We start from the raw sequence: 14,060 nt of genomic DNA, 5'->3' as shown, positions 1-14,060 counted from the left end.
TCTCCTAACCAGTTTCTGCATTCCTGTATGCAAAAAACAGAGCTCAAATTGAGGCTACTCATGAGTGTATGTCTGATACCCACTTCTCTGAGCTGGCTGCCATTTTCCCTCTTCACCCAGTGTGGTGACACTGGCCACTCCCTCTCTCCTTCCTTCCCTCCATTGCCTCTCTCTCCTCACTTCATCCCCCCCTGTAGAGAGAGATGGGGCGGAAACAGAGGAGGGGCAGCATAGGATATGACCATTCAGGGAGGGAAAGGGGCCGGGACAAGGTTGTGGGTGGAGCTTGGGCAATGGGTAGAGCTTGGAAGAGAACCCCCCCTTCCGTGGTATCCCGGTCTATGCCCTGAGATGTTTCTTTTCCATGACTATCCTGCTCCTTGCTACGGCTCAGCATGAGGTAGGATCAGAGTCTAAAATAGGGAAAGTACAAGTCAAAAATTACTTAGACAAGTTAGATGTCTTCAAATCACCAGGGCCTGAGGAAATGCATCCTAGAATACTCAAGGAGCTGACTGAGGAGATATCTGAGCCATTAGCAATTATCTTTGAAAAGTTATGGAAGACGGGAGACATTTCAGAAGACTGGAAAAGGGCAAATATAGTCCCCATCTATAAAAAGGGAAATAAAGACAACCCGGGGAATTATAGACCAGTCAGCTTAACTTCTGTACCCGGTAAGATAATGGAGCAAATACTTAAGAAATCAATTTGCAAACACCTAGACGATAATAAGGTGATAACAGTCAGCATGGATTTGTCAAGAACAAATCATGTCAAACCAACCTGATAGCTTTCTGTGACAGAGTAACAAGCCTTGTGGATGGGGGGAAGCAGTAGATGTGGTATGTCTTGACTTTAGTAAGGCTTTTGATACTGTCTCGCATGACCTTCTCATAAACAAACAAGGGAAATACAACCTAGATACAGCTAATATAAGGTGGGTGCATAACTGGTTGGAAAATCATTCCCAGTGAGTAGTTATCAGTGGTTCACAGTCATGCTGGAAGGGCATAATGAGTGGGGTCCCACGGAGATCAGTTCTGGGTCCAGTTCTGTCCAATATCATCATCAATGATTTAGATAATGGCATAGAGAGTACACTTATAAAGTTTGCAGACGATATCAAGCTGAAAGGGGTTGCGAGTGCTTTGGAGGATAGGATTAAAATTAAAAAGGATCTGGACAAACTGGAGAAATTGTCTGAAGTAAATAGGATGAAATTCAATAAGAACAAATGCAAAGTACTCCACTTAGGAAGGAACAATCAGCTGCACACATAAAAATGGGAAATGACTGCCTAGGAAGCAGTCCTGCATAAAGGGATCTGGGGGTCATAGTGGATCACAAGATAACTATGAGTCAACAGTGTAACACTGTTGCAAAAAAAGCAAACATCATTCTAGGATGTATTCGCAGGAGTATTATAAGCAAGACATGAGAAGTAATTCTTCCGCTCTACTCCGCACTGATTAGGCCTCAACTGCAGTATTGTGTCCAGTTCTGGGTACCCCATTTCAGGAAAGATGTGGACAAATTGGAGAAAGTCCAGAGAAAAGCAACAAAAATGAATAAAGGTCTAGAAAACATGACCTATGAGGGAAGATTGAAAAAATTGGGTTTGTTTAGTCTGGAGAAGAGAAGACTGAGAGGGGACATGATAATAGTTTTCAAGCACATAAGAGGTTGTTACAAGGAGGAGGGAGAAGAATTGTTCTTCTTAATCTCTGAGGATAGGACAAAAAGCAATGGGCTTAAATTGCAGCAAGAGCGGTTTAGGTTGGACATTAGGAAAAACTTCTTAACTGTCAGAGTGGTTAAGCGATGGAATAAATTGCCTTGGGAGGTTGTGGAATCTTCATCATTGGGGATTTTTAAGAGCAGGTTGGACAAACACCTGAACTAATAGGATTTTAAGAACCCTTAGTCCTGCCTTGAGTGCAGGGGACTGGACTAGATGACCTCTCGAGGTCCCTTCCAGTTCTATGATTCTGTGATTATCCCTGAAGGTGCCTCTCTCTGCATGTGGGTCTCCTTCATAGTTTTCAGGTGTTTTTCTGTTTAGGCTGAAGCACATAGAGCATTAAAGCTCTTTAGTTTTTGCTGGCACTGAGATTTTGTCTCTGCCCTCTGCAGAGGAGATTCTGAAGCTCCCTCCCCAAACACTTCAGATGAAGTTGCTTCACCTCCGTCTTTGAAGAGCTGACAGCAGCTGCAGAAGAAATTGGGCCAGCTGCCAAGGATGAAAGTTGGGGTGAGAAGAGGTGAAGTCACGGCGGGAAGGAATGGAAATTTGTTTTGAGGTGTTATGTCAAAAGATTCCTTATGATCCTGTCCATACATATTTCATGCCAGCGTATATCACAGCCATCTGCCTAGTGCTCTTGGATATAGAGATTTGGAAACAGCGTGCAAGCCAGGGTCCTTGCAATGTTTTTCTTTTATCCACTTTTCTTTTACATTTTCTTTAAACATCTTCATGCTGGTGGAAGGAGCTGGACTGACAGCCTGGGAGAATGAGCTCCGCCATTCAGTCCTCAGAACCGCTACAGCATGAACTGCAGCAGGGCAAGCTCTCCTTCCCATTCCAGAACGAATGTGCCTTCCCTTACGGACCCTGCCCTGCAGCTGAAATTCATCCTTGTGCAAAGGTCTATGCAGCACTAATTCAAGCAGGACTTCAGGCTGGGATTGGTGAAGGAGTCTAAGGGAGTTAGGCACCAGATGGGAGCTGGGAGCAATTCCCTTCGGTTCCTTAGACAATCCCAATCTAAGCACTGCATGATCCTGGTGCAGGCTCTCTGCATAGGTGTGAATGTCAGAGCGCGAACCACCCACTGGTTTCAAACTGCATCTCCGATGCTGATGACTTCTGCTCAGTCGTTCAGACCCAAGCAGGGTATGGTAATATGTATGCTTACTGCTGCCCTCTACTGGCTGGACCAAGAACTACTGAACTGCAGGTACATCATTGGCCCTATATTGTTAAGAGTGAGGAGTTATTCTCTTTAACCCAAGTAGTAGATGACTTTGGCTTAGGAGAGGGAAGATCAGAGTTCTTTTGCCACTCTCCAGCTGCATTATGAAGTTGTGATCGCTCATGATGAGTAGCATAGTGGCAACGGATTAGTGAAGGACTCTGTATCCTATTCCCAGGCCCCAGAGACATCCAGTCCTGCAGCTTTTGCCTTTATTTTGTTCTTTCCCTCTTGGAGTGTTTGCTGCTTTTAATATCTTTGTTCCTTGCTTGCGGCCTGACTTTGCTATCAGCGCAAAACTTTCCCTGACCTGGGCCATCTGGAATGGAGCCCCTGGACTGAGCGGTGAGGCGTTGGAGCAGTCGGATGCCGAGAAGAAAGCTGCAGCTGTGTCATTCTGAGTGAACGCAGCCTGCAGGTGTCAGTGAATTTCTGACAGCGAGTGCAGAGAGGTGGCTTAAACTTTGCTCAGCTGGCCCCAGCCACCTTTCTTCTATGGCAAAATCCTTCCCCTCCTGATCTTCCCTGGACACATAAAGGGGAAGATTAATTTAAAAGGTATATTGATGAACTAACAGGACTTTAAGAACAGACTGAAATTAATTCAGTGGCTCAAGGACCATCATCAAGAGAGAGCTGGGACATCTCAAAAATCACTACCAACAACAGCACTATTACACAGGAGAGGAATCACTGTACTAGGCAGAACGGGGCCATAACCAGAAACCTACATCAGAGACGCACTTCTGTCTACCCCAGCATTTGATTGGAATAAGGTAGCAACTGGATCTGAAACAGGTGAAGTTTGTCTCAAGTGGAAAAAGAAAAGGAGTACTTGTGGCACCTTAGAGACTAACCAATTTATTTGAGCATAAGCTTTCGTGAGCTACAGCTCACTTCATGCTGTAGCTCACGAAAGCTTATGCTCAAATAAATTGGTTAGTCTCTAAGGTGCCACAAGTACTCCTTTTCTTTTTGCGAATACAGACTAACACGGCTGCTACTCTGAAATCTCTCTCAAATGGAAGAATCTGACTCAGGGCTGGGACTCAGGAGCCCTTGGTTCAATTCCTGGCTTGGCCACATACTTCTTGTGTGTCCTTGGGCAAAAGCTGTATAAGCAGACAGAAAGAATTGTCACAACAGGTGCTTGGATACCATGGCAATGAATGCAGGGTAAACAATGTAGATAGGTTAGACAGGGGACCAAGGTGACGGGCACCAGGAAGATGTGGCATTAGGCTGGAACTACTGCAAATACAGATGGTACCAGTCAGCCTATATTTGGTCGTGTGCAGCCAATGGTAGGCTTTGCAGAACCACCAGTGAGGCCTTCTTGATGCTGTGATGATGAACGTAGCGGCCATGGGCTAGAGGCTGTTCGGGGAGGTTGGTAAGTGGACCCAGTGGACCCTCCCTTAGTCTAAGCATCCAAACCATTCTACAAAACTAAGGGTCAGTGGCACTGAGTTAGCCCGGAGCCAATACCCAGCATGCTGCTGTGTGCAATGGGCTGCTGGAGCAGCCATCTTTCAGTTCACACAGAGAGCTGAGGTCCTGACCACTTGTCCCACAGCACTTTCTGTTAAATTAGGGCATCCTGGCCTAATTCCTACTCAAGTAATTATTCTGTCTGTATAAATTCCTCTGCAGAGTCAGCTGGGTATGACATTCTTTTCTTCACTTCCCTTCCTGTTGGTAAATGGCATAGCCAATTGCTTGACCACACTCTGGTTCCTTACTGAATTATGAAATATACTTAAATCCAAATAACCACTTTTAGTCTGTTTTATTAATATGGTACAAAAAATGTTGTATATGATACCAGTTTCTGAAGAGCAGTTCCTTGCAGCGATGTTACATTCACCTTAAGAAGAAGGTGTGACCCCAAAGCTATGCCCCGAAGCCATTCTTTTAAACCCTGTTTGTTTACCAGAAAAGGATACCGTATACATCATTTCGTTAGTTAGCTTTTGTCCTGTTCTGGTACCATGGTGTGCGTTCCAGGTTATGATGCATCCATATCTTTTTGAGTACATACATCTCAGGTATTAAGGGGGATGAAGGGACTTCCTAGGCTTGTGTGGGCAACTACTTTCCTGTTGTTAGATAAACTGTCATTGGCTGGTTTCCTATTTATTTGAGCTACGGCTTACTACAGCTAATGCAAGGTGTTATGGGATACTTAGCATAAATGTTCAGGATTATAGTAAAGGTATAGGCCAATTTCAGCTATATAGCTGCTGTATTAATGCATAACGTGTTTACTTCAATGTTTAAGATATGTGTAGTTATTATCAGCCTAATATATATGTATGCTAGTCAGTGTATATTAGTCATCACTTCCTAAGTTCTTGTGTAGTGTCTCTATGTGCCATTAAACATCTGCTATGTTTCAGTGACAGATTAATCAATTCCTATACGTAAATATAGTTGATAAAACGCTTTGGGTTGCCATGAGACCAAAGGCATCAGATTAGTTAGATAATCTATTTTCAAACTAGTTCCCAATAACTAAAATGATCCAGGAACCCTGCACTTTTCCTTCAGGAAGCCTGTCATCATGATTAAAAAGCCTGTTTTTATTCTGGCTTGATGGTTTATAGACAATAAGATTCATTTTGTGATTTTGTGAGTATAGCCCCACATTAAGGAAATGCTTGTCAATTATCTTGTGGTTAATATGATAATTTAGCAAAAACATCACCTATTAAGAGCTTCTCATTAGGTAAAATTATTCTCATTTTTAACACACAAAGTCTCCAACATAACGAGGTTCGATTTGTAGCGTGTTCACAGATTAAAAGCTCCTTCCGTTTGTAACTCTCCACATCATTCCATTTGTAAAAGAAGACACAAGGCAGTCTTAAACGTTTAACTGCTGCACTGTCTCTCTCACCCCTCAGTCTCAAAGGCCATATGACAAAAAGCTATCTCCCTTCCTGAAAGCCTTTCTGTCCCGACATGTCTCCATCTCAGTCCCCTGCTGATTCTGTTTTTCTGGAATCAGCGCTACTGCAGTAGAAGTTAGAACCAGACATGAGCCATGGGTCAATCTGAGGATAACTCTGCCATCTCTCTACCACATGGGTCAAATTCTGATTTCAGGGACATTGGCAAAAATCCAAGCAACTCCACTGAAGTTGGTGGAATTTCTTGGGATTTCCACGGATGTAGATGAAATCAGCACTTGGCTGAACATGTTTGACATGTTCCTGTTTTAAAATGGGCTTTTTGGGTAAACTGATTAGCCAAGGTTTTCAAAAGTGGCTAGCGATTTGGGGGGCAACTTGAGGAGCCTGATTTGGGGGGCAACTTTGAAGGAGACTGATTTTTAGAAGGTGAGTGATCAACACTTCCTGAAAACCAGGCCCCTCCAAAGCATCTTATATTGGGACCCCCAGCACTGAGGCCTCCAAAATTACTAGTCACTTTTGAGAATCTTGGCCATAGTGTCAAAGGAAGATACAGAAGCAGCCTCTACCTTCCCCCTCCACCACACCTTCCTCTGTGACTGGCTCCCGGTTCTGGGCTGACTCTCCCTCCTGCAGGGTCGATATGTAATGGGCCTTTGAAGGAGGCTAGACCTTTACATTTGGCACAGCTAGACAATTGCAGCTCTCAAGTGGCCATTTTGCAACTGGTGGCTGCTGGCTGCATAGCCCTCTTGCTGCCTCTCTTCCAGCTGTGCTCTTAACTCCTCTAGTTTTTCCTTTCTTATTCTGGAGGAGATGGCATGGTCCCAGGAGGGCAAAACCACTCCCTTGCTAAAAACAAACCAACAAACCCTGTCCAGTCTGTGAGCATGAAAAAAGAGGGGGGAAAAGCATCCCATCAGCATACAGTGCTCTCGCTGATTCCCAAAAGGACAGTCTGCTCTTCCTAGGCCTATGTTGTCGTATTGCTCCCCACTCAGGATCTAATTTTTGCTTAGGCCTGCTACCTAAGCCTTTTCCTTGGAAATCCAAGCCATCTGCTGTTTCTGTAGAACACTGTTTCTCAAACTGAGGTCCGCAGACCCCTGGGGGTCCCTGAGGTACTCCAGGGGGGGGGTCTGTGGGCCCTGCTGATCAGCTCCTCCCTCTCTCAACTCCTCCTCCTCCCTCCCAGCACCTCCTGCATGCTGTGGAACAGCTGTTCCCTGGCATGCTGGAGGCACTGGGAGGAGGAGGAAGGGGTGGAAAGAGGTGGGGAAGAGGAGGGGCAGGGGTGGAGTGGGGGTGGGAAGAGGTGGGTGGGGCAGGGATGGGACCTTGGCGCAAGGGATGGAGTGGGGGCGGGGCCTACAGCTGAGCAAGGTGGCTTGGGGGTCCGCAGAAAAATTTTAAATCAAAATGGGGGTCCTTGGGTTACTCAAGTTTGAGAACTACTGCTGACTGTAGAATAATACCATCTCAATTTCCCCATCCTTGGCCTCTTCACTAGTTAGATTTACACCACTACTGCTCCTCCTCAAATAGACCATGCTGGTTAAAATCATACTGAGCCATAGATTAAATCTAGTTAAATTAAATTAATTAAATCTAATTAGATCTAGTGTGACAAGTGACTGTGGGAATTGCACTAGTTTCTCAGTGATTTCCATGGCAAAAGGGATCAGGGCAGAAGAAAAGTTTTTTCCTGCCAGAATGGGTCCTTTCCTTCTCATACATCACCAGTAATAACAACTCAGCAGCCCAAGTTAAGAACTTAGTTTGACATCTGTGCAAAACCACTGTCTTCAAATTATGCCCTCAGGCAATCTCATTGCCAGCAGTATGTTCTAGCAGTAGAGCATTGGACTGGGACTCAGGAGACCTGGTTTGATTCCCAGGTTGGCCACTAGCCTGTTGGGTGAGCTTGGGCAGGTCACGTCGCAGCTCTGTGTCTCAGTTTCCCCATATGCAAAATGAGGACACTGATCTCCCTTGAGCAGTGCTCAGACGAAAAGCGCTATACAAGACATAGGTATTATTATTACTTATTAACCGGTTGGCACTGAATAAACAGTTCTGATGGCCCGCTGCAAGATGCAGAATCTAGTTCTGGTTCAGTTAGCTGTGTGAGCCCTGCACGAGCAAGCAGGCGGAAAAAGCATTACAGGCTTACTTTTTGCATCTGACGAAGTGGGTATTCACCCACGAAAGCTTATGCTCCAATACATCTGTTAGTCTATAAGGTGCCACAGGACTCTGACAGACTTACTTCTGTCACTCTAATCAACAGCCCCCTGTCTGAACACACACCAGGAGCAGGGTCTGTTCAGTCAGAAGGTGCTGTTTTTACACAGGCCCTTTTTAGAGCAGACCTGCACTGTAAACACTTCAGTCATGCTACATAATCATGGGCTGCCAAGACTGAAAAATCACTGTCTTGTCTGTCACCCCTCACACATAAGGCCCTACAAGGTACTCATTCCATGGTATTGTTATTTATTATTTGTACTACAGTAGCACCAAGAGGCTCCAACCCAGGTCAGGACCCCAGCTGTGCACAAGAAAGACACATCCCTGTCCCCAAGAGCAGTTCTATTCCCAGCCCTGCCACTAATTTGCTGTGTGACCTTGGACAAGCCACTTCATTTCTCTTTGGGGCAGGGACTCTCTTACTGGGTTTGTACAGCACTTTGCACAATGATGCTGATCTTGGGTGGTCCAAATTTAGGACAACCTGAATTGTGGCATTTCGTAACGGTTGAGTGTTTGACTTTTCAGCCTTCGTGTTCTTTTATTGCAGGTTCTTTTAAGTGTAATTTACTAAATTTAAAGAACAAAATAAACTGAAAAACACCCCCCAGATGTTCAGTCATGTGATGGGTCATCAGCAGAGTTCAGCTCTTTAGTTCCACCACACAGGCCTCTGCCACTTGAGCTAATGATAGCAATAATAGGTTGTCATCCTCTGGGTGGACCAGCACTGGAGGAGTGGGGAGGAGCCACACCCGTTGCCAACAGGCCTCCCAGCTCTTTGGTGACAGCAGAGGAATGATGAGACTCAGGAATCCTGGGTTCAATTCTAGGTTCTGGAGGGGAGTGTGCTCTAGTGGTTATAGACTGTTTTCCCTGTGTCCCCAGCCTGTCAATGCCCTTTTCTGCTCCTATACACTTCTCCCTCATCCTGGCACCTGCTGCTATACACTCACAACAATTCTGCTCCTATCCACCCACCCCTGGCTCCACTCTGCTTTTATCTACCACTTACCTCTCTCTCCCATCTCTGTCCCATTCTTCATCACTAGGCATTGGAGTCAGACTCTTTCCTCTTCTTCTTTGCTGCCTGTGCACCAGCACTGAGAACACAAAACAGGGAGGCTTTCTCTTCACAGTTCCTGTGCTGGGTGCCACATTGGCTCCCTGCAATCAGGAGAAGCAAGTGCAAGAAAAGTCCTGCTCAGCCCCTGAAGCCCTGGGATGGAGCATGCTCAGTACGGACAGAATCTTTGAAGAATTTTAGCTGTACAAATTCTAGCAAGCTTTTGCGAAATGCGGTTTTTTGGAGGCTTAGAACGTGGCCAGATTTTCACAGGAACAGCAAAAGCCACATCCGTGACACTTGGGCAACCCTCCAGTCACATGTCAAGTCCCTGTTCCAAAGCACTAGAGCATCTAACACAAGAGTTGTATGTTTGTGGAGGCAAAACAATGTATTTCTCCCTAATCTTGTTCTTGGAAACAGCTGCACTGTTTTTGCTGAAACGTTCCCAAAAATTCAGCCTGAGGCAGATGCCCAGGGTGGGAAATTTCAGCCCAAAAGGTTAAAGTTTGGCAAAGTTATAACAGAGAGCAGGATCATTATAATGGGAAGTGTCAGGCAACCTGAAGTGAAGGCGGGATTGTCAGCTCTGTCTGTGAACATGTTTAGAATCATTAAGAGCAGAGACCCAGGAGTGTCCAATTAACAATCATGTTGTCCTTAATGGAGCCTGGCTGTGCCCTCGTTTCTATGGGTGACTGATACAGGCTGGGTGGCCCTTTAAGGGTTCAGCCCATGACAGATTATCGATCCCTCCTCACCCCAGCTGATCCTTATCGGCTGGAGATGAGATGGCACAACTCCCTTACCAGACCTAGCTTGGGGGGAGCTGGGGCTTTCCATAAAGAGCTGGGTGAATGCAGTGGGAAATGGAGAAGCAAGGCCCAGTCTTGGTCCCTTCTCTGGGAAGTAGCCTGAAAGAAGGTGAGGAAGCAGACCAGCTACTCCCAGTGTGAGCTGGAGCTTGACTGGAAGCAGGAGTCCTGCCTGAACCCCTGAGTGAGGGGAAGACCCTACCAACCTTCAGCCAGTGGGGTTATTGGAGGCACAGAAGCCTGGGGGGAGGCATGGGGACAGACTGTACTGGTTGAGTGGGGCCTGGGAGGAAGAGGTAGCCGGTTGGGTTGGAGGTTTGGTTGTTTTCATATTTTGATTGGATTTTGAGGCCCTGGGAGGGGTTGGATTCTATAAAGTGGTCTGGCCAGAGGTTAAGGTCACATTGATGACTGAAGTAGGCTAAAGAACAGCAGGGGAAACTGAGGCAGAGTTGCTGCTTCTGTCTATCTAGCCGCAAGACAGTGTGCTGGAGAAGCAACTTTGTTTCAGTGCTTCTTCTATTGGCTTCACTGCTGCTTCACAATGGACTGAGAATGTAAATGCTGGGTCTGTCAATATGCCCAGCTCATATTGCTCTCTATGGCTATTTCAGTGCCATTTAATGTGCACTTAGCTTGGAGATTATTCCTACCCAACTGCATCGCTTTACACTTAGACACATTAAATTTCATATTCCACCTCTGAGCCTATTCACCTGATCTATCAAGATTATCTTGTGAAACATTTACATCCTTCTGAGTCTTAACCACTGCCCTTATTTTATTATCGTCTGCAAATTTAATGATCTACCATGTCTGAATCATTAATAAAAACATTGGAGGGTACCAGTCCCAATATAGATCTTTATGAGATTCCTCTGCTCACCCGCTCTGCAAAGACCAAGTGTTATTGCCATGGCTGGAGTGCTTAGCCCAACAGGGAAATACAGTCCGTGCCCCAGTGAGCTTCCACTATGAAGGGGCAGACAAGACAACCCAACTGCCCCTCCCCTAAAAAGGGTTGTCGCATTACGGATTGGTGCCACTGTTGCTTTGCAACAAGGCAGCTCCATCCGAAGGAGGTTTGACATCAAGCAGGTGGATCACATCTGTTCAGATTATTAGTAGTAGGGGTATTGCGGTTTGTGCCTAGAAACCCCAGCTGAGATTTGGACCTCATTGTGGTAGGTGCTGTACATATATGGTGCCTGCCTTCTTGGCTGACATGCCAGCAATCGAACCCCAGTGACTTCTAGAGCTGAAAATATGACCTGCTACTGATTGACCTAAGGAGCCAAGGCTCTGTGGGTGGTGGAAGTAACAACTCATTACAGAGGGGCCCTGTGACACACTCACCAGTGGGTTATACACAAGGCCCTTCATTTTTGGCTTTTAATTTGCTTAAAATGTCGTGGGAATTTATCAATGTTTATTATATAATTTAAAAAACGGGTGAAAATTGGTGCAAAAAAATTAACATCACGGTTTTGTGTAAATCCTGGGGACTGGGGAAGTAACCAGTAGCAAAAAGTAAGATTATTAAAAATGAAAGCAATTTAATGCTGTGGTTTATTTCATGAACTGTACATTAATAGTACGTTCACGTGCATCTCCCACTACACGCCTTACTTTAACAGACAGCATCATGTGTACACTACCTAATGTCATGTATTCGGTTTTCTTAACATAGTATTTTTGTGTAACTGGTCCAAAATTCAGGTGAAAAATCAGTAAAACCCGCATAATAGCTTTTGTAAAACCTGGGCATTGTTCAGTAAAATCTGAAAACAAAGGGCCTTAGTTACACGTAGGGAGAGACTGTCTCTATCCTGAAAAGCTTACAGTCTAAACAGACAAGACGGGTGAAGGGGGGAAGAAACTTGCCCAAGCTCACACAACAGACCCAGTGGCAGAGCTCAGATTTCCTGGCTCCTAGATCATGCTGCCCTCCCCCAGCACCAGTGGATAACCGATTACTCCCTTTTTTTTTTTTTTTTTTCAGTAATCTGGGGCATGCTCTGCTCCATCCACTGCAGCTCTGGCGGACTCTGAGCCTGTCTAGCCAATCTAATCTGTCTGCGCTGAGCTCCTCGCTGGGGCATGTGGACAGTTCTGTAGCTCCTGGGGAACTGGTGCCGTTTTGCTGCCCTAGGAGTAAGGGCAGGATGGCAGGACCCATACCAAGGTCGCTGTCTCAAGCTCTCTGCACCTCGGCGCCAAGGGGTAGTTTAGGAGGAGCTGATACTGAGGGGTGGGAGCGCCCGGGGGGGCTTTCTCGTGCCATGCCTGTCTTCTCCGGAAGGGGTGGGATTTACATTCCTGCGCAGGTACCGTGTGACTCACAAATAAGGATTAAACGGCAGCTCACCTTGATTATTTCTCTTTTATGACAGGCAAACCAAAGATGTCCAGCTCCCAGCCATTCGTGGCCTTCCCCTCATGCCAAGCACAGAGGGGCCGTTGTAAGAGTGATGCATGGAAGCGCTGGTAAGAGGCGGATCTCCATTGCCTGGACCCAGGTTACAACATTTAACACCCTTGTGACATGAACGCATCCAGCTGTGTGAAATGCTTCCGCTCCATAGACCTGCGCGTTCGTCAGGAGCAGCTCAGCCCGTGACCCTTCCCGTGTGGGTGTAGGGACCTGATCCTGCATCTGTCGCATGCTCAAGACTCTGGCTGAGGTCAGGAGGCGTTTAAGGGGCTCTAAGGTTGAATCAGGCCCAAGCAATTGCTGTGCTGTGGACTTTGTGCAGGGAACATAACAGTGATGGTGTTTCTCATGACACTGAGGAATGCCAGGAGTGGGGAACATGTGGATCTGTTTTTCATCTCTTGTGGGCTTTATAAAGCATTGGAGGGAGGAATAGAATGGTGTGTCCCTTTATGGTCACCGTACTGGTGTAACACGAGGCCTGCAGTGGTAGAGTTCATGAGCGGGGGGACCTGCTACCGCTCTGCTGATAAAAGAGCATTAAACCTCTCCCCCTGCGCTGGCCTCCATTTTCTTTGCTCTAGGCAGCCCGTGGCTTGTGAGGTGAGACACGCAAAGATCCCATTGTGTTTGCCTTCAATTCACTCCTCCTCCCCAACCCCTGAGGCACTGTGTTAGGTGGTATTTGTGATCTGCAAGAGGTGGCTGTAATTGGGGGATCCTCTAGGGTGGAAGGGGCTGCTAGCGACTATTAATTTAGGAAGCAGGGAGGTATCTGTTACACTCTCTGTGGCTGTTACACTCTCTGTGGATGAAACCACATCTGGAATATTGCATTTCATCCTGGGCACCACACTGCCAGCAAGATATTGACAAACTGGAGGGAGCTCAGAGAAGAGCAGCAAAAACAATCAAGGATCTGGAGGGATTTGACGTACAGGGAAAGATTAAAAGAGCTAACTCTGTCGAGCATGGCTAGGCAGTGACTAAGGGCAGGGGATACATGATCACAGTCGGGAGAGATTTGAAGGTTGTAGACAGCAAGGAGGGAGAGAAATTGTTTAGTAAGATACATGGGAGTGTAAATAGGAGGGAACTGAGAGGTATAATGTTTAAAGCTGAACATCTGGGGAAACTTCCTGACCGTGAGATGTTCTGAGGATGTGAAATAGTCTCCCAAGGGAAGTGCTGGGCACTCCAGCACCTGGGATATTTAAAACTAGACTAGTTAGCCTGTCCCAGCATGCTAACGCATTAGTGTCCTAGTGAAATATGCACCTTTAAAATCAGTCTAGTGGCTCAGGCTCTGGCTGGGGATACAGGAAACCCAAGTTCTAGTCTTGCAAGTGAACTGCTGTGGGCTAGTCCCTCCACCTCTTTCTTCTTCTGTTTCCCCTCCCACCCTTTGTCTTGTCAGCTCCTCAGGCCGGAGCTGTCCCTTGCCATGTCTCTGTACATTGCCTAGCACCTGATCTTGGTGCTACTGTGATAAAAAGAATAAGATATTTTAAAATGTACCATAGAGAGCAATCCTGCACTGGCCAAGGGGAGACGGCCTGGCCGATCTACTAGGTGCTTCGATGGATATATTGCAAACTTTGT

General features: G+C 46.3%; 1 long non-coding RNA gene across 1 annotated transcript in view; it reads left to right on the top strand.

Moving 5' to 3' along the window:
• LOC140906978 (uncharacterized) overlaps window positions 1-12,941 on the top strand; it is an 81,334-nt gene extending 68,393 nt beyond the window's left edge. Inside the window, exon 4 of the long non-coding RNA XR_012157328.2 lies at window positions 12,418-12,941. This is a non-coding gene — a long non-coding RNA (uncharacterized LOC140906978). The remainder of the gene's footprint in view (window positions 1-12,417) is intronic.
• Window positions 12,942-14,060: the final 1,119 nt, after the last annotated feature.

This window comes from Lepidochelys kempii, chromosome 1 (genome assembly GCF_965140285.1).
Source record: "Lepidochelys kempii isolate rLepKem1 chromosome 1, rLepKem1.hap1, whole genome shotgun sequence".
NCBI classification, from domain to species: domain Eukaryota; kingdom Metazoa; phylum Chordata; order Testudines; family Cheloniidae; genus Lepidochelys; species Lepidochelys kempii.
The sequence above is the reverse complement of the archived record's forward strand: the minus strand, read 5'-3'. Positions and strand labels throughout refer to the sequence as shown.